This window comes from Aythya ferina (assembly GCF_964211825.1).
Source record: "Aythya ferina genome assembly, chromosome: 9".
Lineage (NCBI taxonomy): Eukaryota > Metazoa > Chordata > Aves > Anseriformes > Anatidae > Aythya > Aythya ferina.
In genome coordinates, this window is record NC_140305.1 from 26,345,536 (window position 1) to 26,371,484 (window position 25,949).

A 25,949-nucleotide genomic window follows, 5' to 3' on the forward strand; every position below is an offset into this window, starting at 1 on the left:
AATTCAGTTCATTTCAGAAGAAGAGAGGAAGAAGAAATGTTGTCTCAATACAAATCTCAAAAATCAGCCTATCCTGGGGAGCCTGAGCAACACGCAGAAGTCAGCGGGACAGGTCTTGGTGTGCTGCAGTTTTTAATTTTTTTAAAAAGAAGATTCAAATACTGTAAATATTTACAAAAATGTCCAAGGAAGCTGAAAGTGCAAGCGCACACTTTGAGGCAGCCTCGAGCAGCAACCAAAGCCCTGATCCAAAGCTCTGGGAAAACGTTGCTCAGATTTCAGTGGGCTCTCAGCAATCACTGGTTGTGAACCAGGAGGCAATTTCCAACCGCAGGGCTGGGAGCTGCTCCTGATTTCCATCCGGCGATGGAAGGGGACGCACGGAGGAGCCGGGCCCTGCCCGCCGGCCACGTGCACTTCGGGAAATGTTTCTCCTGCTCCTGACCTCCCGGTCCCCTTGGCTGGGAAGGAACAGTTTGTGCCTGACTCACTTGGTGCTCTGAGGGAAAATTAATGAATGGCTCATAATGTGCCACAAGCTCAGCACACAAATAGGATAAAACACGCAGCGTTTTGGTGCCTGACCTGCTGTATTTGAGCCTGAGAAGTGATGAAGCCTTGCAGGGCTCCACATGTCAGAGGTGCCTCCGAGGAAGCTCATTTCCAGGCCTCGAAACACAGCCCCCCATGGTGGGACCTCATCAAAAATGGACCAAAAATGGATGAGCCTCACACCAGAACAGCCAGCAGCTCCTTAGCTGAGCATGGCACGTCCCCAGCACCACAGGGGACACGGAGCATTAAACACACAGGGCAAAGCCCGGGGGCTGTCCTGCTGGGGCACTGGGTGCTGCCCGCACCCCTGGGTGCCCCCGTCCACCCACTTTGGGAAATGCAAGCCCAGACCCCACGCCATCGCTCAGGGGCTGATCGCCGAAGGAAACCTGCATCATATTTCAGGTTCCTTTAATCCAAAGGCTCCGCTAAATTGACCTGGCATAAATTGATAGCGTGGCCGGCTTGCCCTGAAGGAATCCGCATGCATATTTCATCCAGTCACCTTTAAAAGTGCTGAGGTGGCAGTGCCGGCACGGCCCAAAAGACAAAATTTCTGCTCTTGCTGCCTCCCCAGCCTCCTCGTCACACGTGGCCCAGGCGGCAGCCACCGGCTACCCAAAGTTCACAGGTTTCACGCAGTTCCTTCTGTTTTAATTAAATCCCACTGACATTTTTATTTACCGAAAATGTTGCCATTTCAGTCTGCTCTCCCAGCTCACGCCTAGCTGTGTAATTAGGACCAGTCATTACGCCTCTCCCCGGAGTTTTTGATGTTAGCAGGTTTCCTCATCCACTCCAGGCTTTCAGAATCCAGTCATAATAATTTTATAATGAAAGATGCACAATTTACTCATAATGCTTAGGTCAGTGCTTGTCTGTGTCCGACCTTTCTCGTTCCTCTGTGTTTTATTTCCTTGTTACAAGCGCATCATGACATTTAATTGGCAGGTAGGTAGCAGAGCAGGTTAAAATGCATTAGCATTTATTGCAGTCTCCGTTTGCCTGCTTCCATTTATTCCGGGCTTGCTGTAACTCACCACCCAGGGGCAGGCTGGCTGTGGAGCCTTTCAAATTTGCCCGGTGAAGGTGTGCGTGTGAACATGCAACCTCACCTCCAGCTGCACAGAGCCCAAAAGTGCAGCCTACATCCAGGATACGAAGCCTTCCGATGTGTTCCCACGCTGCCTGGCCACCTGCAGGAGCTGAAAGGTTTTCGGGTCACCAATAGACAGTGACCCAGTGCTTTGGGGGTGCTCGGTGCCATGCTGCTGCCCCCAACGCACCGTAAGGGTGGCTGTGAGGGATAGGCTACGGCCACCTCCTCCACCATGGGGGTGACAAGAGCCTTCCTAGATCATGCACAGTGCTGGCTGGGGGTTAAGAAGGAAAAAAAGAAAGGAAGAAAGATGCAGAGACAAGCTCTGGAGGCTGCTCAGAGGCACTGGGCAGAGGCAGGGGTTTCCAGCCCACTCCATCCCTGCTCTGTGGCACCGCCAAGCCCCCACGTGCATCCCTCTGTGCAGATTAAGTCAGGCGTCCTGCTAAGGCTCTGACCAGGGGCTGTCCCCCAAAAATGCAACCCTCTGCTAGCAACCCCACCTGTCTGATAGCAGGAGAAGTGCTGAGGGCACCCGGGATGCTGAACACAGATGCGCTGGGGTTAAGCGTTTCTAGGCCCAGGAAGATTTAACGTGTAAAGCCATGTATGTCTTCTTTCTCTGAGCTGTACTCCAGCTGTTTTCAGAATGTCCGTGTCACTTCATTTTCGTGTCTTTGTGTTGCTTGGGGCTTTGAAATATCTTCTTTGCCAGCAGAAGCCGAGCTTACAGTAAGCCACCTCTATCAGCCCTCCCGAATTAACGCAGAGCACTCCCAGCTCACATTTCCTTCATCAAAGGAGACGTTTGAGGAAGATCCCAATAATTCTTTGTCCTTTGTAACAGCATTAGGATGTAAAAGTATTAAAGGGCAATTCCATGCTAGCTGGTATGTAAACTGCTGTAATTTGAATTTATGAATCAAGTCCACTCCTACCGTGGCTGAGTGGTGGTACCTCACACTGTGAAGTGCCCGGGCTCATCTGCTTAGGATTTCTCCTGGCCCACGGTCGGGTTTTCTGGTCCTGGTCCAGCAGTGTTAAAAATTAACAAGAAAACTGCTTTCCAAAAGCCAAATTGCCATGCTCTATTCCCTGCCTGAAGATTTCTAGAGAGCGTTTGCTGTGCAGGACGGTGGGTGTCTCCTTTCCCTCAGCTGCACGTGGTTTGAGTTGTTGGTGCAGCGCTGGCACCCAGACCCTGCCCTACGTGTAACAACCTGGCCAAGCAAGAAAAGAAATCCCAAACCAAGCCAAAATTCCTTGAAGGTTTTAAGAAAGGGTGGGGATAAAGCCATTCAGGAGAGAATCTTTCATTTTCAAGGATCAAAATGTATCCCAATCAAAGAGAAATAAGCTACACTAAAAAAAAAAAATATAAACCACCAACACATAATTTGGCATTCTAGGTCCATCTGCTGTTGAAAATATGCAAATATCATGGAAATAGTCTGGCTACAAAGTGTCTCCAGCACAGACAGCTAGTGGGAAGCCCCACCAAGCAAAGCAAGAGTGAGAGCCACGCTCAAGGAGCCAACAGGAGAAAAATGGGGTGAAAGGATCTTAAAAACATTAAAAAGAAAGAAGTAAAAGTCAGAATAGATGTGGGATGGTGGTGGTAAAGAAGGTAAAGACTGGGAGAGAAATCCCCAAATAAAATAAGAATGAAAATAAAGGGACCTGTCTGAGGTTCCTTTAGGCCTGCAGTGCTGCTTGAAAAAAATATTAAAGCAAAAGTAAGATCATTAATTATTAAATGGTGGGAGAATTAAAAATTGAAAGAAACGTTAGATAATTTAAAAAATAAAACAGAGCCGCGCTGCACAGGGTGTTGAGAGGGATGCTGGGCTCTGAAAAAGCAGGAAGAAACGCTTCGGATCGGTAAATAATTGATGTTATGTTTAATTTATTCATATTTCTTTACTTTGCTAATGTTCCAGGGAGAGAAGCAGGACCCCAAGGATGGGGCGGGTTCATAGCCGTCAGTAATGGCCCCGTCCCTTGCACAGACGGGGATGCTGAGGGGTCCCTCCCTGTCTGCCACCACCCTGCCAGGCACACGTTGGGCAGCCCAAGGGCACCCTGAGGAGCTCAGCCTCCTCCGACACTCAGCTCTTTTGCCATTGCACTTTTGGGGCTGGTTTTTGTTTGTTTGTTAGCATTTGAGCCCCGCATTGGGCCAGTGCCCCAGCCCAGCTGAGCATCACACAGCTATTTTTGGCCAGGGGATGCAATGTAGAGGACAGGAAGGTCCCAGCACCCCATCAATTACCCTTTTGGCTCACTAAAGCTCTCCAAGGGCTGCCAAAATCAGCTTTTTTGTTCTCTTCTTCAGATACAACTGCGGAGAGAGCCACCACTGCCCATTAATTCCTGGTTTTCTCCCTGAACTTTTTATAACTGTCTCCTCTTAGTTGGGGGAGTAAAGTATTTCCCTCAGACACACATAATAGGCATAATCAGCAAAGCCCTGTCTTCCCATCCCCTAATTTGCAATGTGATATGATGGCACTTTTTGGCAATAACCGAAGTGATCTATGGTCACGAGGATACAGTCCTCGGGTAGAGGCAGATTTATGGTTCTGGCTATAACAGATATTTTACCCCTCAGCAGCAATAAAGGCATGGCTGAAAGCTCTACAAAATCAAAATAAATGCAGAGAATGAGGAAGCTTGTCAGGTAATAACAGGAGTTCTTTAAATCAATGGCAAGTTTAAGGGAAAGGTGACTGAAGTTTCAGAGCGAGTGCTGCACAAGCCCAGGAGCGCTGCACGATTACTGCCAGCAATGCAGACTTTCACCCTGTCCACCTGTGTTTAATGCTACGTCTGTTTTATAGGGAGGTTAAGCTTAATTAAAATGCTTTTATAGATAACATTATACAGTTTTGCGGATCGTTATTTACTCCGTGGCAAACAAATACCAACTGCTGAATTGCACGCTTGGTGTGAACAGTGAAGTATCTGGCCCAAACGCCACTCCTGTGAATAACCCCACGTTGGGTTACACTAAAACAAAGCAGAGAAATCCAACAGCAAGGGCTGATGTGCATGTGCCTCCAGCTGAACAAATACACAGTTTTATTGCTGCGCCACGGTTCTCCCCATCTGCCATCCCTTCTGAGTTTTCATTTCTCTCTCCGCCCTTCCCACAGCTCCCGCACGACACAAGAATTGGAAAAAATGTGTCATGTCATCGGCTGCACAGAGCCAGGAGCCCCTGCTGGAAGGTTTGAGGGCTCGAGGCGACCTGGTGAGACAATGATAACAAACTTCATCCATCCACCAAAATGAAGGAAAACAATAGAGAAATACAACACGACGCGAAGCTCCTGCTGAACTAGCCTTAGCTGATCAGTGAGTGATGATGATGTTCTTGCTATCATCATTAATATAAGCATTAATGACCAATTTAAGCCAGTCACACAGTTCCTTTTGTGCTCAGCAGGAGGAGGTGACCCATCCCACCCCACTGGTGCCCACCTGAGGGGAACAAAGCCCTCTGGAGCAGTGTCTGCCCTGCCCATGGCCTGAAACATTGCCTGACACCCGGTGTCTCAGCTAAATCCAAGTGAGACGAACACCATGACATCGAGGTAATTTTTCCCTCCTGTTAGTTTAGCATCAGTACTCAATGGTACCTTAAATTGGTGGGTTTGGTCCCTCCTTTCAACAGGCAAAGACAGGCACCAAGCAGAGAGAGGACTCCCTCAGAAACCCTCCAACAAAACCTCCCACGTTAGCTCCTGGCAAGACCTCAGGCCCTGTTTGCCTCTCTGCACCTGCCCACCTTAACAGTATTTGTATGGGCAAAGTCTCAAAGAGGGACGTTAACATAAAAATATGGTTTTGTGCTCCTCAGAGCATTCACCCAAATTTAAAGTACTTACTGTGGCGCTGGGATGTGCAAGACCACAACCTCACCATCAGACACAGCAGCACCGCTGGCTGGGGACCTCGTTCCCTCTGCCCAGCCCTCAGTGCGCTCACCTAACGAGCTGTGCTTTGTCAAGAAACGTGTCCAGGCCTTCCTGTTGTTGCTGCCTGTGTTGCAGCACTGGTGCTGGTTATTGAAGGGAAACACACATTTGTTTCCCTCGACAGGAACTGGTGAGGGCCATCAGGAAGAGGAACCAGAGCGCGAGCAGCTGGCGCGCGCCTAACGATGCATTGTTGCGCTGTTAACACAAAGCTGTTACATGCCTTGATAAACATGTAACAGGCCTCACGGAATTAAAAGAAAATTAAAACGTAAATGTTTACACAAGATCTATTTCCCATCTTGTTTTTAAGCACTCGTTCACCTGCCTGGCAGCCGGTGTTGCCTTGATGCTCCCAGTGGGTGAGCCAAGGCTGCCCTGAGCCGATTCAGAGCGGTATGGTTACACCAAAACCTTCAGGAAATTATCTACCCTGCTTCAGGTATCACTTCTTACCATAATTACCATTTTAATTCAGCTCTTTAGCCAATTTTTAAAAGACGCCAACACAACGTTGCTGTCTTATGTTTGTAATAGCAAATGCCATGCTTATGAAAGACTTATTTTCCACCTGGTTGATTTTTCTTACAAGTTTAGGTAAAGAAAATCCATCTAAATTCAACTGCTGTGGCATTCCAACAGCAGCTGCCCATAACCTTCCCTGTAGCACCCAGCAGGGCTGCTTTCCTACAGAGCTGCACCAGTGCACATGCACGGGGTAGTTGTGAGGGGAAAGGGCAGAAAGTAGAGATTTTAACTCTAGGTTGTTGGCCAAAACCACTGCAAATCAAATAGAATTTGAAAAAAAAAAATAAAACCCACCAAACTATGGCCACCACAAAAACTTCTGATTTTTTTTTTTTTTTTGTTATTTAAAAATTTCTTTATCACTGCACAAAAAAAAAAGAAAAAAGAAAAAAAGAAAAAAAAAAAGCCATTTTACAAACACTTCATTGGAAAAGTATTTGGAGGATTTGTATCAACACTTGCATAAGTTTTAATGGAAAGAGGGAAAAGTTCAGCAACCGCTTGCATAGAGGTATCTGAGCTCGCCATTCCTGTTTCTGATGAACTCCTTGTTGTTTTGCTTTGTATGAGGGAGAGAGATTTTAATTTCTACAGAATTCATAGCACTGAGAAACACGACTGTGTCTGCTAATTTTTAGAAAGCGGGGCAAGCCCAGGTCGGCTCGTTAGGCTTCCTTTTGCAAATGAAAAGAGATCAGGTGGCATAAAAGGTTAACTTCATTTTCATTTTGGTGCAAACAAATGACTGCTTTTGCACAGATCCTGGCCACTGATGCCCAGCTTGTCATTAAACCCCTTTTTCACACCATTTTTCTGTTCAGTGATCAAAACAGAGCAACTTAAAACATAAAACAACACCAAAACCCTACTCTACTTCACAATATCCAGTGAATGACAAAATAATGTTTAAATGCACGGCATTAAAGACTTTGTGCAGGTGAGATTATGTTCTGCTTGAGCCTGGAGGAGTGCTGAATATTTAAAGGCAATACAGTTCTGATCCTGAAGCTATTTTATTCTAAAACCTAGTTTATATTTATCAGGTTACTTAGCCAGGAAAAAAAAAAAAAAGCCACCTGGTTTTAGATGATGCAAATCTAATCAATGGGATAATTCTATTTTACTAAATGATAATCATGTTGTAAGACACAGGAGACAAAAGAATACTTACCGTAAATGCATATTCCCTCCTGCCCTAATGTTACAACAGCCTATTCTTAGCTCAGTCAAATAAATATTCATATTTAATTTGCCAGTGAGCTCAGGTAATCAGCGAGCTCAATTCAGCTATAAAAAGTAAGTCAGCAAATATGTTAATTTGCATTTTTTAGGCAGCATCACTCAGCAGCACTGACAAAGCAAAGCTAGGCTTTCTGTTCACGAGTGCTGGGGCCGCATTAATGGCTTGGGTCAAAGCGATGCCATCCCCATGGGGTGTGATGTGCTCCCCTGGGGCTGCTCTGGCACACAGGAGTGGGGTGGTGGAGGGCCAGAAGCTCAGCGAGAACCTTTTTAACAGGGAACCCATGAGAAGAGACCCTGATAAAGGCGTAGCTGCAAACAGATGGCTTTAATAGCCCGAACCAGCCAGCTCTGGCAAAGCCGGTGGAAATTCGACCGTACCCAGTCCTGCAGCATCTCACCCTTATTAGCCGGGCAGGGTGGGGTTTGCAGTTTATTTTTAGGACAAACGTTAAACAGCCCATTAAGACTTCAGTCCTTTTGGCTGACCTGAGCCATTGCTCCCCGAGGCTCAGCCCCACAACAGCATTAGGCCCTCGCGTGCCACCCCCACCATACGCCGACACAAACTAATTGCCTCCGGTTTGCTTCCCCCGTGCTTTTGGTATCATTATCTGCACAAATTTTTAAGAGGCAAGTGAGAAAATGCCAACATCAGAGAAGCTGCAGGCTAAGCTAATTGCTTGATCTGCTTACGTAGATCTAATTTAAAACAGGCGTTGAACTGCTGGAACCGCTGCTTATTTCCTCGGGGGCACATCCATCCGCCGGTGTGGCGTGAGGGATTTCAACGTGCAGGAGATGTTGTTCCTTCTCTCTGGAGGCGTAATTCTGTTGCAGGGGTGAGCACGTGCCTGTGGGCACACCGCAGAGCCTGCAATCAGCCTCGCCTAAGTGAAGGATGCTCGCAGGTGGACCTGCAGTGCATGCTCCCCCCGTTTGGGTTGTTGAGGGTCCATGGGAACATATGTAAGTGCACGTGTAGCCTGATTAAAATAAAATGTTGCTTTTTCACAGTTTAATCAAACTGTAAAATTAATCAGTGTTACGGCTTATTCTACACCGCTGCTTACAGAGAAGGGAATGCAATTAAAATGTTGCCCAAATTCATAATTGCCGAGCTACTGCAATAAATGTGTACAAAAAAAGGACCCTTGAGATATGTGGTTGGGCCCCAAATTGCCTTTTTTTTTTTTTTTTTTTAATTCAAGAAGAGCCCTAGCAGCACCAAGAACAGCCTGCCTGTGACAGCTCTGCTGCTAATTACTTTATCAAGACCTGCTGTATCTAAAAATAAATTAAAAAAAAAAAAAAAAAGCAGGTGCTGAGATCAGACCTTGTGGCAAAGTCGCAATGCTCAGCCCTCACCTGGCTGCCTCTGCCCAGGGACTGCTCTACACAAGGGGTCCCCAGGGAGGGTACAGGTGATAACAGATACCAGGGATGTGCCCAGGCTGCTCTGCAGCCCCAGCCCCAGCTCCCCGGAGCCCTCCACCAAAATGCCAGCCACTATGTGAAGCACTGCCACCGCACCAGTGATTTATCCCTAATAAAAGTCCCTAATAAAAGCCCAGCACGACTCGGCAGTAACAAAAATTGCTGTGATCGTTCTTTATTACTAACAGCTCTGGAGGAAAAACAACAAAAACAAACCGTGTGTGTGCCATTGATGCGACTGGGCAGATACGGAGCCGTGCCAGCTCTGGCTCGAATTGCCACCTGTGGGCTGCACAGGTACTCACAGCACTCAACGCTTTCTAGTCCATATACCTGGACACCAAAGGTTTTGAAGAAGTGCACTGAGAAAGCTTTATTCCCTTTATACTAAACATTGCCACATTCTGGGGCCAAAAAGGCTGGGTGGGCTAATACTGAATACAAAAATTGGCTACGTGAAACTTTTTCCTGATATATGGGAAAAAAAATAAATCATGGAACAGGTCAATCAGTAATTTCAGTTATTTTCTGATTGATATTTGGCTATCTGCTATAAAACCTGGGAATATATTCTATGTGTGAATCATTTCCACATTAAACAAACACTGTGCAGCCAGAATTAAGGAACTGGAATCCTACAGCCATTAGGATGCCATTACATGGCATTTTTTTTTGGTTAAATAGTTGAAATTTAACCATTTATTAGGTAGCTTTAGCCAAGGTCCTTTTCAAGCTGCCTCTCCTGCACCCACCTTTACCTCCTCAGTGGGTATTTTAGGCACAATGCACTTGGGCACCTTCCTCCAGATTCACGGGGTGACACCAGGGGAACCTCGCTGCCTGCTGCTCTCCTGGATTTTCCCACTGGCACACCAGGGTCTGGTCACAGCCAGCAAGGCAGAGCTCCAGCACTGCTCCCATTTTGTGGAATTACACAGACCTAGGAAAGCCAGGCTGGTGCCCCTGAAAGTCAAATGAAATTCAATGCTTAGGAGGAAGAGACAGAGGAGTGCATTAAGAAAAAAAAGAACAAAGAAAAAAAAAAGAAAACCCTACAAACCTTCAGCTCCCCCAGACAGACTAACATAATCTGGTTTCCCTTTAAGGTCCCTAACCTAATAAACCCAACATTAGCAACAGGCAGTAATGGAACAGATACTGCAAGTAAATGCCGAGCGGTTACACGATGTCAGGAGGCCACGGCTCGATCTGGTGTTTTATCACCTCACTTAAATGCTTTGGGGCTGGAGGGCACCGCGCTCCCCCCGCTTCCACGAGGACCTGTTTTAATGGTGTGCCATTTCCTGCCTTGCAGGGGTGCAGGAGGCTTACACCAAGTAAAGGTTATGACCAGAGATGCGCACCGCTTGCTTTTCAGCGATTACAGACAAAAAGCTATTTACCAAATTCCTTTATATTCAGGACAAAAAAAAAAAAAAAAAAAAAAAGAGAGAGAGAGAGAGAGAGGAAAAAAAACACAAAACACACACACAAACACAAAAACAAACAAAAAAGTTGAATCAGATAATCATGACAATGCCAGCTCCTGGGGCTGGTATTGCCATGATCATCATCCCCAAAGTGATGGAAGTTTTGTGTTGGGGAAGCTGCCCTACATTTCCCAAAGCGCATCCCAGAGGCAAGATCAGCATCACCCCAAAAATTGCTTTGGTCTACGACAGAGGGGCAGCTCTGATCTCAACGTGCTGTCTGCATTTGCAGCGAGGAGCAAGTTGGAGAGCAGGGCTGCAGAGCACACAGATTTGGTGCCAGCAGGATGGCCAAACTCTCAGCAGCAAGAGCTCCAAACTGAAGGCACAAACTCTTGGGATGACCCTAGTGTTACTTTCATTTATGTATATAAAATGAAAACAACGAAAGTAAACACACATGGACACACCATGCCCAAGCACTGGTCCTGTATCTGCACACCAGCTGAACAGATGGGCTTAGCGAAACAAAAACCCAGGAGTTAGCAAAGGCTTCTGCTGCTGGGTTCATCCAAGCTGCTGGGCGGCAGGAGCAGCAGCCTGCAGAATGGTGTTGACGTGGCACACGTATGAATTTCATTCACAGGAAATGCAGCAACAAAGATCTAATGGCTGCACAAATGCAGTCCAGAAATACCATTGATCCTAAAACAGTAGATGGGAGCATCAGATAATTTAATGAACAGCAAAGATCCTTTAACAGCAGCAGCCTGTTTAGCATTGCTTATTTTATCTCTTTACCATGTGAAGCTGCGCATCTTGTTCAGCCCGTATTGTAACTCCCATTGTTTAAACACTGATGTACAAACTATATTTGGGCCTATAAATTCTTATAGTAATTTCCCAGAAAAGTTCTTACATTATTTCCCTCACTAGATATATTACTGGGGCTTTTTACTACAGAGCAGACATTTTCTGCAGCATTGCACCGTCAACTCTACATATGCTTGTCATTGCAAAGCATCTTAAATAACATCTGCTGTGGTCTGTGTGAGACTATCTCTACACCTCCAAAGTCAATGGTTCATTTTTCATCAACTCCAATAGGAGCAACGCCCGACCTAGATATGCCTGCGCATCAGTATTGTGGGGAACATTCACGCGATCACATGGCAATGCATCAAAGACACTGGATTTCAAAATAATATTGATCTGCTCTGGAGATTTACAGTACCTGTTAGAGTATATTTTCACTGTGTACACAGCAAAAGCTCCAAGAATTTGTGCACTTATAAAGTTCATTCCTGGCTTGCTTCTAAAATAAAGTAATAACAATAAAACTTGTATATTCAACTAGTGCTGAGTCGCACCCTTCTGTTCTGAAAACATCCCTTCTTAAGAGCCCAAGGGATAATCCAGGTTGGATTTCCTCATCCTAGCTCCTGCACCTCTTAAGTTTGCAACAATTGTTTGTCGTCAAACCTTGTGTCATTCCAAAAAAACCTGGAAATAATGAAGAGTTGCATAATACGGAGTGAAAAATAGTAAAAGCAGGAAAAACAAACACGCATTTCATTACCATTTTTTGATGAGCAGTTCCTGGGCCATAACCTGTAACAGCAGTAATTAAACCACCAAACTCTAATGCAGGCATTGCCCAGCCCTGCTGCACGCCAGGGACTGAACGTGCGGGGCAGCTGCGAGCCTTGGGATGCTGTCGGGAACATCGGGGAACAATAAATGTGATTGAAGAGCTAGTTTGCAGGGATGGTTAAAATGCTCCCGTCATACTGTGAGCAACAACAAAAAGGGAAAACAGACTTAATTGTCTTCGTTACAACTGTGAGAAAGGCAAGTGACTCGGTAAAGCAACGTGCAGGCTCACAGTGCCCCAAACCCCTGAAATACTGAAGCCCATGCTGCTTTAGTCTCCAGCTGTCATTGTGAAAAAGGCATTTTCAGAGCATAAACAAACAGATTTTGGTAGAACAGCTGCTGTGTGCCTTTTGGATGTGCAAATACAACCCTGTGTCATGAAACCAGTTTCCCCAGTACAGCCTCATCCCTCAGGCCTCTGCCTTTCAGGCCCAGCTCTGGTGCCTTACTGCTCCTCCCTTAACCCCTAGGTAGCATGAGGTGAGGACCTGCACTGCCACACTCAGGATCTGAAAGCCTCATAGGAGATGCTTCTTTAAAGCAAGAGGAGAAACGGGAACTGAGGCTTGGAACACAAGCCCAGCAGGGAGGGTGATTTAAATACAAACACCAAGCCCTGCCTCGCATCTCCAGATGCCTGCAGGTATGCTGACAGGTGAACCCTGCAGCCTTCCCCTGCCATCCAGCTCCCTCAGGGCAATCCATCCTCCAGCACACCCCAGAGAGAAGCCGGTCCCATCCCCATCATCCCATCGCTTTTGCCCCAGCTGATGACCACCTCCTTCACCCCTCAGCTGGCCCCCTAAAGCCAGCGGGCTCCTGCACCAGCCCATGTGGCACAGACCCATTGCACCCCGTCACAGCTTTGGGTTCAACCCGCACTCTGCTTCCCTATTTACTATTTCCATGCTATTACTGAAGGCGGTGGGATTAATTAAAGGCAATTAGGTGTGTGATTACAAGCTGCAGGTGTGGCAGAAGGGACCGCAGCCCCGGGGGCTGGGCCTGCCCTCCCTCCAGGCCCTGCACAGTGCACCAGGGCAGGGATGCTCTCGCTGGTACAAGGACATGAAGGCAAACAGCCTTTCTGCAGCATTTTAGGAGAAACCAGCAACCACGATATTGTAACCAGGCACAGCAGAGCTCCCCCCACCCTCCACCCCAAAAGTCCAGCCAGCATTGTCACCCACCTCATCTGCTTCTCAGAGCTGGGCATCTAGTGGCATTCGCTGCAAACCCTTAACGAGTTAATCTTTTTTCAGAGACAGAAGAGAATTCCGGGTAAATATATACTCCAAAGGAAAATTTCCGAAGGCATTGCAGCCAGTAAAGTACAAATCCCGGCAGCTGGCAGCTCTGAGGCAGGGTCTCTGGGTCCACAGCTCAGCGGTGCAGCAGCCTGGGAAGCCAGCGGCTGCCTCATGGGGAGCACTGGAAGCACTGGGGGCTCCCACTGCTGCCGTCCCTGTGAGCCCACCGGGGATGCACACGGGGGCTCCGTCTGCCTGCTGACATGTTCAGCAGAAAGGCAGCGATGCTGGGACGTGGTGCTTCTGCTCCCAGAGGGAGGCCGGTGGGAAGGGAAGCTCTGAAAAATGCGCGTTGGGCTGGCGGCAGCTTCCGAGGGAAAACGCAGCAACAGAGCACGCGAGGGCGGCGGGTTTGAGTTTGGTTTTTTTGAGGCAGATGAAATTGAAGCGTGATTTCATCTGCTCTGCATTTCACATGTTAACAACTGTGTTTGTGTGTTTATACGTGTATTAAAAAGAAATAAATAGCATGGGGAGGCACTTACAGCCCCCGGCCCTCAGATATAAGGTACCTCCCGGAGAGGTGAGCACAGCCGGTGCAGGGCACGCAGCACGAATGCTCAGCCTACCAGACATCACACCCAAGTGAAAATACAGCATCGATTTACTTCCTTAAAGATTAATACGATAGGAACAGAGTAGCCTAATTTTAATGAATGTGAATAGCAGAAAAGCAGCCTGTGACTTTTTAATTGATCTGCTGGCTTGAATGCAAAGTGAGCTCAGGCAGAGGGACAGCTGCTGCAGAGGAGCAGTGCTCCCAGGCTGAACCACAAGCCCCTCGCCCCCAAATTCTCCCCTCACCCCCAGTTTTTCCCCTTGCCTCTCACTTCTCCCCTCATCCCCCATTTCTCCCCTTGCCCCCCACTGCTCCCAAAGCCCTCCTAGCCAGAGCAGAGCAGCTCCCACCTCCTACCAGTGTCCTCCCACCCCTCAGAGACTGGTGACCCCCAGGACCTGTTCCTCTGGCACGGTGTCCCCAAGGGTCTGACAAATCTTTTATTTTAATCGTGAGCCTTTTTTATTCCAGGCAGGGTCCTTTGCTCATTAACAGCGTGTACATGTGCAGGACGTGCCGACTGAGTGATTCCTATTCTTGTTCAGATTGAAGGAAACATCTCAGGTGGACCAGGTGGGTGCTGATACACTGTGCCAAGGTACTGCTGCAACTGTGCACCAACATGAGAAATTCCCTTGGAAAAATCCTTGACTGCCACTTTTATGGTCAGACATCAAACACATTGATCAAATGCACTGTCACAGGCCATGGAAATTTAATAATTTGCAGCGAGTGTAAAAGCTGTGGCTTGAAAATATTTTTAAATCCTTCAGAGCCGAAGCAGAAGTCTTTCCCATAAACAGGTAGCACTATTTGCTGATATGACAGAACATTTTATTCACAGATTTGGAGATACTTCTGAAAGAAATTTCCTTCCCTTCTCCACAGAAACTCTGCTGAGCCCTTTCTCTTTGCAGTAATGAAGAGAAAAATCAATTCCAGGCATTTTTGTGCCTTCCCTGTTAAAAAGCAGGTGGATCTGGAGACCTGATGGAACTGCTTCCTTCTGCTGCTGGAACAGGCAGTGCAAATGTGCTTGCAGCAAGGACAAGGCACATACACCATCGTTACAATTTGTGGTGGTTATGATGGCAAGGTTGAGTCAAAATATATTCTACCGTGCTTGTTATTAAAAAGGAATAATGCAAATACGGGCCAGCACCTTTACAAATTTCCCAGGATAGCTATCCTGCATCAAAACCTTCTACCAGTCCAGCTTTCACACAGATCAAGGGCTTCAGATCAAGGGATTTTTCTTTGTGAAGAACTGCAGCCACGGCCCTTGCCTGGGTGCATAGTGCAGCTGCCTGTGGGCAGCACATCTGTGCCAATAAATACTCCTCTGACAGATACTAGAATTTATCTGCATAGCAGAATAGATAAAATATTAAAAAAAGAAAGCACAAAGCGATTCATGATAGCACCTATCACCTGCCTGTGCTCAGGCATGGACATGATGTCCAGGAGATATGAGGCGAGTTGTCCCTGTCTGCTCACAGACGTCTGATCACAGCATGGAGCCCAGAGACATCAGATAACACCTCCAAAATAGTGACGCAGCTGATCAGTGACTTCTCATCTTTTTCATAGCCACAGGACTTTTCTCCCTTTTGTCTCCTTTTTCTCTATTTTTTTTTTCTTTTTTTTTCTTTTTTCTTTTTTTTTCTTATGCTATCAATAACAAGCCTTAGTGCCTGACCGAAAATAGCAGTCCTCCAACAAGCCTCCATTCCTGAGTCAGGATTCACTGTCATGGAGTTATCACATCCTCAGGGGCAAACACAAAATGCAAGGCACCAAACAACACGTAATATCTATTTCTTTCTTTTTAATAAAAAAGGCTCACATATATATATATACATACACACACTAAATATAGTGAAAAATATTAAAATCTGGAGTATATTGCTTTCTTCCCTAAGCCAGACTCTACAGAATTTGTAGCTCTAATGGGTGGTAGAGGCAAGAGCATCTTCCACAGACATCATCTGGTGCCGGTGAGACCCCCTGGTCCTACTTCCCCCCATGGATTTGACCCTGGAGACACAGGGCCAGCTGAGTGGGTGGTGGATACGCAGGGGTGATGGAGCAGTGAACGCACAGCCCAGCTCTCCTGGGTTGAAGTGGGCTGGGAGCCTGATGCTCACATTGCTCGAGCTTCCCATGGAGGAAGCCAGTTTCAAGTTGGCTTCAGTAAAATGATGGCTATCATTGAAACGATAAATAACAGCTAAGAGTGGAGTATCTGGGATTACCCTAAGTGCCACAGCCCTACCCGGGAAAGTTATGTAGAAAGAAACTCTACAAACAATACAATATCTGTTCAGAGAGATAAATGATCTTCACGGTAATGACTTTTTTATCACCAGGGGGGAAAAAAAGAGCAATTTACTTTGCTGGTTTCCATTTCTCCATACACTGCCTGACAAAATAGCAGGCAGACACAGAACCTTTTCAAATGAGAGCTGGCAGGTTCAGGGGAAACTACTTTAAATATATTTGAGACTAACACTCTCTATTTTATATTGCTCACAGTAAGCATGATCTGCAGCTCTCACAGTGTCAATTTTTTCTATTAATTGTTAATGAAACAGCCAGCTCTCCCGAGGACAGAGGGAGGTGTTGTTTTCTAATTTTTCAAATCAAGAATATTGTAATAATCCCTCATTAATTCAATCATCTTTCTGTCAGGTAACTGCTGTGTAATTTAAGGGGTAAGGTTTTAAATAAAGATCTTGGCAAAACCATCAGATTGATTTAGAGCATATCCTCCATCTAAGTGAAACTCGTAACCCCCAGAAACAAATTAGTCTGGAAATCAAAGGTAGATGGCAACCAAAAAGTCATAACTCTTCATACATGCCTTTTTTCTCTCTCCCTTTTTTTTTTTTCCCTTTTCTTTTTCACAATCAAAACACTCACTACGACACTCCTTGGCTGAGCACAGGGCGGGCTGGGGGCTTGCCTCTGAGTTGTTGGCTTGCTGCTGCTGCTGGGGGGAGATTGCTGAGACCTGGTATTTGGCAGTGAGAAGGCACCATGCACAACAGCCCCACTGAAGCCTTTAAATTTTGCCTTCTCATTCATCTGCAAGCTGCAATTGGTAATGGCTGCTGTATAACCAGGTTTGGGTCGATCCTTGGCAAAATGCTGTATAAACAGCACTGCCTAAATTATAGCCTCCTGTTTAGTGGCTCTGCCCAGAGTTATTTGCTGAATTAGGCAAGCATTCATTGCTCCAAAGGCTGAGGTGATAAAACTGGATAGCACCGAGCTGCTGGGAATGCCTAGGTCCCCACTGCAGAGAGGGAAGGTCTTTTGGGACACGTCCTGAGACATCCACTACTTAACGCAGTGCCAGTATCGCAGTGCTAACACCAGCTAACCCCCTCAGAAATACTACCCCGTTTATTTAAAAGCGTGTGGCATTCAGTTTCTTCATTTTCCCCCGCTGGCAGATGCTGTCCCTTGGGGAGCACCCTTAGGAGGCCCTTATCATGCAGGAGGAGGAATTTTCCTTTCCTCTGCTTGGCTGGGCTGGCTGCGTGCCTCCCCCCAGCATGGGATGCTTCAGTAAACCTGGCTCTTATGGAAATTGAGTCAGATTATAGGAAATTATTTCTCCTCTGGCCGGTATCTCAAAAGATTCAAATTAAGTGCTTTAAAAGCCAGCAAAGTGTGCCTTGCTTCTGAGGCAGGCCTTTCTGCTGGGTAACACATTGTCTGCATTGGGGTTCATATTTCTGCGAAGAAAACCACCACCATTCGGCGAGTATAATTAAAAGATAAACTCAGGGAGCTTACTGTTCGAGTGGGGAAGGAGACCTGTTCAGCTAAAATAAACTCCAAGGCCAAAATGTAGGAGGTTGCTCTTGCAGAGGCTGTGTAAAGAGGAAATACCACAGAGTCACAGCAGCCACCACGGTGAGTAGCACAACGATGTCTTTGAGTCGTAGACCCCACACGTGTGTCCCCAGTCCTGACTGGCTCCTACTCTCAGCCCCTGAGGGTCTCAGACTCTCCCCCTCTTTTCTTCCCATGCATGGAAAACCCTGAAAGGTCCATGCTGGCACAGAACAAGAGCAAATTTTTCAAAACTAGTTGGTTTTTGATTATGAATTTTTTGTTTTCAAGTCATGTTAAAGCATGGCCACGTGCTCTGACTTGCAGCTTCTTAACTATGTCATCCCTGTCAGACAAGACTGTGTTTTATTTTTCAGCTTAGCTGGCCAACAAAAGTTATCAACGCTGTCCTGTCTTAAACCTTCTTAATTGAAGGTCAGCACATTTCCTGGTACCTCATCTCAAAAGAGAGAGAGTTCTTCTTCTAAAATAAGATAAAATAAAATAAAATAGAAATCCAAAACATTCAATGCTTGGGCTGATGTTGAACGATGTTAAATCATGGAGAGAGTGCCAGCAGTGAAGTCAGTGCTATTTGCCGCGTGACTACATTACTGGGAGAGCACAGAGGATGCTGCCGTACTTCTCACAGCAATGAAAATGATCATTCAATGTAATTCTACACTTTCTTTCCCAGAAAATGCTGTTCTTGGAGAGAAAGATCTTTGGTATTTGAACCTTGTGATTTACTTGTCAGGATGATCATTTTAATGTGACACATCAAGCTGTTATTTGTAATTAGAACTACAAATCAAAAGACATAGATACTTAAAAATAAATCTATTTTCCAAATAGCTTCTTAGGTAGAAAGAGAAAATGAAGATAAATCAAAGAGTAACAATGCCAACAGGCTACGTAGATGAATGCAGGAAAGCCACATGCCATGTTGAACACCGATGGGGACAGCCAGAAGACAGCAGGCCACCCATCACACCAGCCAGGGCCAGCCAGCCCCAAGAGGCAGCAGAGGGTATCTGGGGCCTGAGCACTGCAGCGGCTTCCCTGGGAAAGGTTGCTTTGCTTTCCACCTCCACAAACAGCAGCTTTCCAAAAAAAGGCTGCCGAATCTGGAGCAAACCTCCTGGGAAGCTTTGTAAAGTGGCAGCTTACAGGTTTGCCTTCATTTGATTTAAGACAAGAGGTGCCTACCAGGATGCTGTCTGAAAGCTGGCACTGCCAGGCACACAGGGAGCAAAAAGGGACCTTCAGTTAGATCACTTTCTGGATCAGCAGCAGTCAGAGACATAATTAGCATTCTTCAGGTTGCTGGAGCCCCAAAGTCTGAAGAATCAGGTACTGTTTCCCTTGGCTCTGCAGAAATATGCTTCTCCAGGGCACGAACAAGCTCAGACACCTATTTCTTAAAACATGTGCTGGCTGATGCTGCATGAACTTCTTCGCACGCACTGACGGTTTTAAATGGCTTACAAATTCCTCTGAGAACTGGGGGATAAGGGGAATTGTTGGGAAGATTGCAGGGATGTGAGCACACGTCTCCATGCATGCAGGCTGTGTGTCCTGTGTGTGCCTGGAATGCCCCAATGCTACTGCCCCTGATGCTGGCTGGGCACATGAGGTCCCGACCACTGACTTAAATTAAAACCCGGTGAAAAACACGATCAAAAATATGTGCTTCTCCTTATTTTGCCATATCTTACTTTGATCTCCTCCTTAATTTACAGGTTTCTCTATGGAGTTTTACACTAACAATTTTTTGAAGGTCTAGCTGGCTTTGCACATCGCTTTCACACTGATTGCTGCGAATAACATCAAGGCAAAGAAGTGGGACCATCAAAGTCTGGATTCAGGACTGTGCATGACTGAGCTAGCTGACTTGAAATGCCATGGCAGGCTCTAGCTGTCACTGAGCAAATACAAAGTATGCAGGTTTGATTTATTTCCTTTTAAATACTGGATCCTGTCTGTAACTGTTTTAATCTATTTTAATATATTTATAAGTGGTAATTAGAAATATCAACTGTTTTTCTCCCCTGTTCTTTTTTACAGAAATAAGAGTTCTAGAGCTGTCTTCCAGCTGCTACCCACCAAGCAGCCCAGAAGATTTTGGGTCCTATGGAGGACACAGTGAATAGAGTCTGTATCTGGCATCAGAGATTTACTTCAGAGTCCTGCAAATATCACCTTTCCCTGTAATGAGTCTTGCTTCAGACTTCTGTAGAGGTATTTCTGAGGTATCGGTATCTTTATGATCATATGAATTATTGTGAGAGGCTTTTAATATCCCAACTTTAAATTTCTCTTAAATTCGTTAGAAATGGAAGCAGAACTGAATACTACAGGTATTAAATAGCTGCCTTCTCCTATTTCAGCTCCTGTTATTTTCTTATATGGACAAAAGCCATTGCAGGAGAATGTTGTATATCCCACCTCTATTTTTCAATGCTCAGAATAACTATTTGCACCCTGGTGACTGCTGCTGGCTGGTAGAGAGCAACGAGGGGCGGGTAATCGAGAAGTCTGGATCCATACGGTGCCTTCAGGGCCTGATCAAGTTGCTGCTAACTCATTTATTCAGTAAATCTGTAATAATAGATGATAACATCACATGGCAATCACAGAAAACAAATATGTGGCCAGAAAGGTTAAACTGAAGACTGCTTCATTTGTATAAAATCATTGTTTTCATAAAATGGGTATCAGATTACGCTTTGAAATAGCAAAAATAATTCCTTGAAGAGCCTACATTGCTCTCTTAAGACTGATTTTTATCGGCGGAGGGGAAAGCACGTCCACTCTAATGGAACAATTTAAATGCATAACTGTTAAAGTAAACTCTTTAAAGTATGTCTCCACATTCCTTATGTTGACTAGCGAGACATCACTTTTTCATAAAATACTGTATAACTGAGAGGACTTTAAAGCAGCAAAGAAAAAAAAAAAAGACGCTGTCTATCTCTGGCTGGTCTATAACAATTTCTGCACTTTCAGGCGTGATTGACTGTGTGAAAGGTAAAACTAAAATACACTTTACATAGCTTTGCAGATTTAAGTCTCCTTTCTGGTGTATCTTATACATATGCAATGTTCCTCGGGAATATACTTCTGCAGGGAGGAATAAGGCAGCAGGGAGCATGGTTAAATAGATTAAATAAATAAATCTGCATTTAAGCAATTTTATTATCTGGCTAATTCATTGCAGTTTTATCAGGATGGAAAGCTACGATGATTATATCAAAGTCACAGATAAGGTAGAAACAAATCAATGAATTAGAATGATCAGACCTTCTTCATCAGCCATAAAACAGATCCAAGGATGAATCTGCAATGACAAAGAGTTATGGTCTGCCAGGGAATTGATGGAAGCTTCACCCTCATTTCAGCGTATGGTCCTGACTTGAACTGGGATGGTGTCAGGGTGAAAACATCTCAACGTTTTACTTCAGAAAGAACTGCAAATGCAATTACTCCAAGTACAAGGCAAGGAGACTTCTTTGGGAAGGCTGGTGAAAAGCTGATGATGATGGGGTTTATTTGTACTCCTAAATTTTCTTTAAAAAGCCTAGGAAAAAAAAAAGCAATTCCTGATTTTTTTCAACAGAAAATGGAAACTATGCATAGAAAGTAGCTTTCTTCCTAGAAAACTATTTTTTTTTCATTAAAAACCAAATCCTCCACTGCTTTTCCAGGCAGACCTAGCAAGCCCCAAGCCCTGAGCGTCAGACTGTGTGTGATGCAGGGGGCTCTGCCCGTGCCCCCGCTTCCCTCTGCAGTGTGCCTGGGCTCACACCCACCCGCCTGCCTGCTGCCGTCACCTGCACACTTGCAGGCTCCTTCTGGCTTCTTTTTTCCCATCTTGGTGGGCTCCCTGAGTCAGATAAAGCTTTAACTACCGGTCGGGAGAATTAAGAGTAGTTATTTCCAGTAATTACGAGTGATATCAGTCAATTTTATGCATGGATGGTTAAGGCACCAATGGCTATAAAATCATATGATAATGAAAAGAACAATCCTAACAGCTTTTATTTATTGCCTTTTCTATCGCTGGAGACCACAACCACTGCTGTAAATGTGTAAACAATACCAGTGAAGGCTTTAATGCATTTTATCACCGATTTCCATTGTCGGGAAGCCACCGAGACAAGGCTTTGTGCTCCGTCTATTGTGTAATTAAGATCCTTTTACTGAAAAGCAAAGCTAAGACAGTCACCAACTAATTTATGTAGGAAACAGGGAAGTATCTAGCACAAAAATACATAGCACAGAGGTAAGGCTTCTGTAGATATTAGACACTTAATTGTGCCCATAAAACACTTAGTTGTATCAGGGGCTGCAGACAACCCGCCCCGGGCTGCTGCTCATGCTCGTGGTCAGAGGATGGCAAATGCCATTAAAAGCAGCAAAAAGAGTTGGTTTGGGGCTGGGTAGGTGGGAAACCTTTTTTTTTTTTTTTAGGTCATTCCACACAGATTAGCCAATCTGCAAAATGCCTTCATACTAAAAACGCTGCCCAAAGAAAATACATTTCACACGTTTTCTAAATGCTGTCAGATGCCTTCAGGCTAAACATTCCTGAATTAATTCTGTTACATCTTTTCTGGCTGAACTATAATTACTGCTGCAGTGGGGATGAGTCATCACTAGCTGTAGTTTATCTCTTGAAATATAGCGTGTACTGTACCTAATACTGTGCGCTGGAACTAAATCAGCTTCTTACTCCAATATCTTTATTATAAAGCAAGAGCCCAAGGCAGGCTCTATTCAGAAGGCAGGATCATTCACACGCAACGCGTAGCACAAACCCTTAATTTGCACCATATCTACAAGCACTCTAATAGGAGATTTCATTGTAAGTTTAGCTATCTCCGTGTCCCATGTGTACAAACAAAGAGCAACAATCTGGGGAAAAGAAAATTGGAAGCTGGCGAGGGAAAAGCAGGAAGGAAGGAGGAAGCCCTGCTCTGGATATTTTCCCCCTGGGCACGGTGAGGCTGCGGGTGGCGAATGCAACCTCAGCGTTAATATTTTATTTGTACTTTTTCAGGAGTTCAAATTTCCTGGCTTCATCCGCAGCTGAAGCACCTTCATTTAATCTTCCCCTGTTTTGTTAGATTAGCTTCCACATCCTAATTAACTACTTGTGCACTTCAGAAATGTAGCCTCCTGTTTAAAGTGTAATGGCTCTTTCCTCTCCTAGGTCCCTACCTAATTTATTCTCTGCCAAAGACTTTAGAGATAGCAGCTTTTAATTACACAAAGAGGTATGTCACTGGTTTGTCCGTGCTGCCTTGCTAAAGATTCCCTTTGCAAAAGTTATCTTTGGGGCTTATGGCACTGAAGCATTCAGAGATCTGCTGCTGCCCTTAATGGGATAACCAAGGAGTGTGTCTGCTTCTCTTCTTAGTTTTATCACTAAAACCATCTTTGAATTGGATCTAAAATTTCTGTTTCCTTTAATAGCAGGTCTGCTAAGAAGTCCCAGTTATAAACAAACACGCCACTTCTAAGGAAAAGCAAGAATATTTCCATGACCACACCAGCTTTCCCAAACCAAAGGAACGACTTGCAAGTAAAACACCATGACACCAGGCAGAAATGCAAAGCTCGAGAGACTTTGCAAATGTAACAAGAGGGAAGGGCATGGATTTTCCATCCTCAGAGGCAACCCCGTTCGCCTGATAGTTGGAAGCACCTCCAAAAGCACCCACAAGAAGGATGCCCAGCCTGAAACACCTGGGACCAACCCCCCTGGTCACACACAGCACAAATTTTGGCTGCCCTGCTCATGGGGCTTGTGCTGCTGGGAAGGTTGAGCCAGCATCATGGACATGCAGCAGAACCGCTGTATCAATGCCATTCCCGATGGCTGCTGACTTCTTCCCGCATTTCTCTTCTGTTTAGTGTCAGTTCTATATTTTAGAGGATCAATTTTTGCTAATGAGGTTGTCCAAAAGGATTGCCTGAGGGGTGCCTGAGGAGTGTGATTCTGAAGCTAAACCTGTCAGGTCCATGAAGCAGTTAACAGAGCAGTTCACAGAGCTTTTCTCTCCTTTCTTGTTTCTCCCCCTCCATCATCTGTGCATTTAGGTAGCAGTTATTTCTAGAAACAGCAGCACCTTCCAGCACTTCGTCACTCCCAGCCAGACTTATCTCTCCCTGAACTTAGCATAATCACTGCTACACTCCTTGTACACAGGGCAGCAAGGAGGAAGTCGCAGCTGAAGCCACCAGTTTTCGCCTCTGACATTAAAAGGTAGGCTCTGGCTTTCATCAGCAGAGCGACTTGAGCTAAATTAACTTTCAGTTTGGCTTTTGATGGATGTATAATGAACTGTGCATTGTTCAGCTGGAAATCTTTGAGCTATTTTTCATTCCAAATGTCTTCTGAACAGCACGTTTGACAGGTTATTAAGATTTTAGTATCATTGTGGAAACATTTTTCTAGGTTTCATGTCTAGGATCAGAGAAGTTCACTGCACCTTCCCCACCTCCACACCATGGCCATACCCTTGTCCAGTTTGCTGATCACTGAAACCAGCTGTTTTTTATTTATTTATTAGTTTAATTCAGCTTTTTCAGTTTGCTGAGCATAGCAAACATTTTAAAAGCTGCAGGAGCTACAATTTCCAATTCTGGTTTCTTTGTCCCAGTTACCAAGCTGCACACAGAAGGGCTTTGACATCATTTAATTTAGCTACTTAAATGTGGGACGTCTAGCTGCCTGCCAGCCACCAGGCAAGGTCAGCTTGCTCTGAAAGATCTCAGAGGCAGGAGGATGCTGGAGGGGAGCACATCCCAGAACTCATCCCAAGCCCTGGTCCGACACCATCCCACTGCCAGGCACTGGGAAAGCTCCATGCTGACCACCCCTGGCTAATCTCTCCAGCCTGTAACGAGGGGATTTTCTTGTCTGAGTCTCTTAAACCTCTTCTGCTCATGTTTTGTTCCTATTAATCTCAATTTCATACAGGTTTTCTTGATTTGCAGTTTTTTTTTTTTTTTTTTTTCTTTGCGCTTGCAGAAGACATTTTGGGTTACTGAAAGAACAGCGGAGCCATATTTTTTTTTTTTTTTAAATGTGCTCTATCTTTAGTATTTATATACTAAAACCAAAACTTTTCAACTGTAAAATCACCAATCACAACGAAAAAAGTGGAATATTTTTGGACATGATCCAAAGAAAAGATAAAAAAATCTTCATGCAATGAAGGTATTCCAGCAGGTTAAAACCCCAGCCTCCCTGACGCCCATGCAACCATCAATTTCTGCTTCTCCTGCACACTTCAATTTTGGCTATCAAACTGACTTTCTGGTAACTGAGTAGTAGCATTGTGCTGTCAGCTCTGAAAACAGTATTTTTCTCCTCATGTTTTTTAACAATTTCCATGCAGTTTTACCTATCACACTGTAGGCTGCATTCAGGTATTAAGCGAAAATCCACTAGTGGGGCAGACTCAGACTCTTTCCTGTACGTCTCTCAAGGGATGCAGTGGCTCTTTTCCCCCTGACAATTCACTTGTGCACGAGGGGTGCAAGGAGGGAAGAAATTTGTGCAGAGGTAGAGGACGAGGCGAGCCCTAATGGAGGGAGGGAAGAGGGATGAGAAATGGGCTCCAAAGGTGGTTTCCAAGTTTCCAAGGCCTGCGTCTGCTAAATGAATTTCAGAGCTCTTCAGAAAGCATAATCTGATGACACATAATATCACTTTCTTGAGTAATAATGACAAGATGGATGCCTTTTGTTCACTCTGTTCTGATATAACTTTTTCTTGCTGTCTGAGTCATCTCGTCAGCCTGCTCAACAAGACAGATATCTTCATTGGTTTCCAATGCCACTGATTCATGCCCTATATTTCAGAACTTTATGAAAGAAAGGAAAAAAGGGTCTGATACTTTTGTGAAAATACCTTTGCCCTTTTTGTCTTTTAAGAGAAAATGCAAAGAACTCTGAGCATGCCAACATCAAAGAACCACTGGTGATAAATCATTGATTTTCTTAAACTCCTCAGAGTTTAGAAATGCCACCTCCTTACCTCTGATCCATGCAGAAATGTTGGAGAATTATGAAAGGTACAAGAAGAATCATCCGCAAGTGAAAAGATGCCACTGCCATGCAGGCGGAGGACCTACTACAACAGTACTGCAGATCTGCCTGACAAACAAGAAACAAGGCAGACACCCTCATACATTAATGCATCAGGGAGAGAAATGCAAGTGTGTTAAAGAAAAGAGAGCTCCACAAACCCTTTCTGTATCTATACGTAAAATGCTTTCAGAACAACAGGTATGAAGT

At 45.2% G+C, this 25,949-nt stretch overlaps 1 protein-coding gene across 2 annotated transcripts in view; it reads right to left on the minus strand.

The window, feature by feature from the left end:
• The window catches only part of LOC311441640 (schwannomin-interacting protein 1), a 95,423-nt gene that overhangs the window by 47,594 nt on the left and 21,880 nt on the right, over nucleotides 1-25,949 (minus strand). Inside the window, exon 1 of one of the 2 annotated variants that reach the window (XM_084529998.1) lies at nucleotides 13,118-13,268. The exons of the other annotated variant lie outside the window; for it this stretch is intronic. The gene's annotated coding sequence lies outside the window, so the exon portion shown is untranslated. Of the gene's footprint in view, nucleotides 1-13,117; nucleotides 13,269-25,949 lie in introns of those variants that run through there. 2 annotated transcript variants of the gene reach the window in all.